This window comes from Microtus ochrogaster, chromosome 10 (assembly GCF_000317375.1).
Source record: "Microtus ochrogaster isolate Prairie Vole_2 chromosome 10, MicOch1.0, whole genome shotgun sequence".
NCBI classification, from domain to species: domain Eukaryota; kingdom Metazoa; phylum Chordata; class Mammalia; order Rodentia; family Cricetidae; genus Microtus; species Microtus ochrogaster.
In genome coordinates this window covers 21,135,888-21,139,867 of record NC_022016.1, presented here as the reverse complement: position 1 = coordinate 21,139,867, position 3,980 = coordinate 21,135,888, and the positions used below count along the sequence as shown (strand labels likewise).

Below are 3,980 nucleotides of genomic sequence, written 5' to 3'. Positions count from 1 at the left end.
TTTTTTTTTTTTGAGACAGGGTTTCTCTGTCCTGAAACTTGCCCTGTAGGCTAGGCTGGTCTCAAACTTAGAGATTTACCTTCCTCTGCCTCCCAACTGCTGGGATTAAAGGAGTGCCTGGCATGTTCTGAATGCCTTAAACGGATATTTTTAACTTCCTTCAGTGATGAACAGTGATGCAGAGATGAGGACGTGTAAGCAAAATAAACCCTCTTTTCCCCAAGTCATTTCTGGCCATGGGTCTCATCACAACCATAGCAACCCCAGCAAAGACACCACCACGTATTCCCATCCTCTTGCTGTTATGTCCCCTGCCCCTTCCTTCTTCAGTGATATTTCCTGAGCCTTGGGGTGGATGATGTGCTTCTCTTGTTTAAGATGACTATAATTGTATCACCTGCTGATTCAAGCCAGGTGAGAAACCCAAGAGGCAAACTTAGAGGGCTCGTGGGCTGGGGGGAGGGGAGGCAGACCAGAGCCAAGACAGGCTCTCTTAGTAGTTCTGATAGAGATCAGGCCTTAGTTTCGGTTCACTAGACCAGACAGAGCTAAACAGACAGTCCTCAGGAAAACCACAACTTAGGAGAAACAGTCATCAGGTGCCCCACAGCCTCTGTTAGCTCAGCAGACACCTCACGACCCCTTCTACTGGCTCAGCAAGCCCCCAAAGCCCATTTTATGGCTCAATAGGTACTCCCCCCGAGTCTCCTGATAACTAAAGGGAGCTTTCCCTACCCTGCTGCTGAGGTCCCTAACCACTAGGACCTCTCACCATTCAGCCCCCATACTAATCTTTCCTCCACCCCTCAGCCCAGATTAATCCCTCCTCTCTGGATTTCCCCTAACTAGCTGAAAACGTGCTTGTTACCTTCTTTGGAGGTCGCCAAGTGCCACCCCAACATTGGTATTAATAAAGGGCTCTTGTTATTGCATACGTTGCTGTTGGTCTTTCCTTGGAGGGGCTTCTCTCAGACCCTAACACGACTAATGTTATATTAGTCCCATATCTTGATTTTGGTTGTAATTTTACAGAATTATGTAGTGCCAAACTTATCAAACTATATATTTAAGATGGCTGCATGACATAGTACATAAATTATATCTTAGTAAAACCAGTTTTAGGGAAGAGATGGTTGTACTTTTGCTAGAAGGAATGATTTTATTTCTGCTAACTAAAGTACTTTATAGTTTTTTTGGAAGGAGGAAAGAAGGAAGAGAAGAAGGGAGGGAGGGAGGGCAGAATCTTTGTTTATTAATATGCAGTGTAAGAAGGAGAGGCTGGGCACAGTGATGTACACCTGCAATCCAAGCACTGGGGAAATAGAGGCAGGAGGACCGGCAGTTTGAGGCTAGTTGGGTATATGTAAGACTCTGTCGCAGAAACCAAAACAAAATAAAACAAAACCTAACACAAAATAACAAAAAGACATCCAAGAGGAGTTACTCTGTACACCTGATCCACACTCGAAGGAACCCCGAGAGAGCATCTCTGAAAGCAGAAATAGGCACATTCAGGCCTGGGCTGTCCTAGGAGGGCTCCCGAGGGGCTGAACACACATGCCCAGATCAATATCCTTTCAAAATATGACCAAGAAAAGAAAAACGCAGAGGGAAGCCAGTTTCCTGACAGGACTGGGGCATTACCATTCAGAATTCTCCTGAGCTAAACAGCTATGCCATGTGACAGCCGCATCCCGTGGGAGGTACCTTCCAGATCGTCTTGATGCCTGAGAGAACTCTCACAGGCAGGGAAAACAGGGTGGTCAGTTCTTCTTTCACAGGCTCCAAATAAAACAGTCAGCGAGCTAAAAGCAGGAGCTAGCAATTAAGGAGGACACACAGGATTTGGTTTCTTCTGCTCACCTGACGTAAGGCGGGCCCCAGGGGGGGAGATCTTGGATCTCAGAGCCAAGATCAGTTGTTTGTGGTGTTCAACCTCCGCTCCTGCTGAAAACCAGGCAAGAGTTAGGTGTGCTCAAGGAAAAGCAAATGATAGGTAGAGAAATACCGTTCTCTCCTTCCCGAGGGGCGATATGGTACAGGAGACAGCTTGAGCCCCAATAAGACTGAGTTATTACGGGTTGGCTCTCTCTCCTCCGTTCTCCTCCAATCATGCTCTTTAAATACAGAAGCTAATAGCCACCTTGATGAGCTCTTGTAAGGTTTAAGGAGCAGGCACGCACGCAGGCACCTAGCACCAAGCCTCGTACCGAGTGCCTGGGAATAGTAAACATTGTCCGAACAGCGTCTGAAATACCACCGGAGAATGTTGAGTAGCGAACATCGTAAGTAAACAGTGACTAAATGGTGAATGTGCGCGTGGACCTCTCTTGGAGGTTGTTGCCTTTGCAGGACTAACCCCGAGAGGGTTGGGTGAGAGAAAGCCTGGCGGAGACTCCTGCCTTCAGTGGGGAAGCGAAGAAGGATCTGCAGTGCCGGCTGCAGTGCCGGCCTGGCCTCGCCCGCTCTTCTCTTTGTCCTCACAACCGTTCTGTTCCCCGGAGGCGACTCTCATGGGCTCTCTTACTCAAGCTCCTTTTCTGGCTGTAATTGGCCAGTGCGGGGCTCTGACAACTTCTCATTGAGCGAGAGGAGGGAGTTTGGGCGTTGCATCCCTGCTGCCTCTCCGGGCCCACGCCATGTCTTTGGCAGTGCCAGCATCCTTTCAGAATGATACATCTAGGCTGCTCCTTGATCACCTTTCTTGCTTTATTATCGACGCTAGGGCTGTGCTGACTAATAATGCCCACAGTTTCAGAGGTGTGAAAAATCTTGCCCGTCCCTTCTGTTAGGACTTCCTTCCTTTACTCTTTCATGCCTGGGGTGGTCATTTTTGGTTTTGTTTGTTTGTTGTTACAGATCTGTAGGCAACGTTGTCCTTTCTGTGTCCCATTAAGCCCATTTCTGTAATCTGTGAGGTGGCCCCTTCCTTAGAGGCACATACTATTCTATGTCAAGGTCCCGACTCAGGGGTCTCTAAAGAGGTGACAAATGTGTGCTTTAGGGAATGACAGTTGTTTTTACCATCCCTGGGTAACAAGTCCATGTTTGCATTTGGGGACCAGGACTTTGGGGGTTAGAATAGCTCGAAGTCCCAACCCCAGAGAGGGACTGTCTCCCAGGAAAAGGTTAATCTCAGTCTGACAATTATCTTAAAGTTAGGTAATACGCAGTTATTCATGGTACTGTTTTACCTTTTCTGTAAACTGTAACAGGGCTATACAGGCAAGGCAGAGGGAAGCAGGGAATCTTTCCCTCCCCAGGTTTGACCAAAAGTCTAAATAAACACATTTCTTTTTGCCAATTCCTATCTCTTAGTTTCAGTCTAACCTAAGGAGAGAACCTGAGGTTAAATGGAAACAACCGCTTGACCTGGATTTTGCCAGCAAAGATTCCATGCCCCCTAATGCTTTTCCTGGAAATATTAGAAACACAGCTAGCAAGGTAAAGAAGAAATAACAGCCCAAAGTGGCAGATAATCTAATACCAGCTAATAATGTGTTAAAGTTGGGCGAGTGGGAAGAGCAGCCCTCAGCTAACAAGAAACCCAAATGAGACAAGCCTGAGACTTTTAGCACTCAACCAGGTAACTGTGGGATAATCAGGAAGGAAAAACAAACAAACAAACAAACAAACAAACAAAAAAACGAAAGAAAGAAAAAGCTGTTTTAATTTTTAAAAAGTGAATGAGAAAGAACAGCATTAAATTCATTGGACCCTGACATTCAAACTCTGGACCGGGGAAAGGTCCTAGCAGAGGGCACTGCAGAGGCATTCTGACTTTCAAGCACAGCACAGTGGTTTGTTCGAACTTACAGAATTATGTTCCCATAAGAGCAGCCTAGGTCAACTGAGAACAAATGGACTCTTATTGTCTTGTAAATTAAGTGGCTACTCTGTTTGGTTATAATAACTGGGAAAATGAAATCTAAGTTAGAGAGAGCAAAAGAAAAAACACAATCGCCAGGCGGTGGTGGCGC

The 3,980-nt window shown here is 46.4% G+C and overlaps 1 protein-coding gene across 1 annotated transcript in view; it reads left to right on the top strand.

Moving 5' to 3' along the window:
- The first annotated feature begins 2,268 nt into the window (after nt 1-2,268).
- The window catches only part of Ttc39b (tetratricopeptide repeat domain 39B), a 208,840-nt gene continuing 207,128 nt past the window's right edge, over nt 2,269-3,980 (top strand). The window contains exon 1 of the mRNA XM_026781908.1: nt 2,269-2,285. The gene's annotated coding sequence lies outside the window, so the exon portion shown is untranslated. The remainder of the gene's footprint in view (nt 2,286-3,980) is intronic.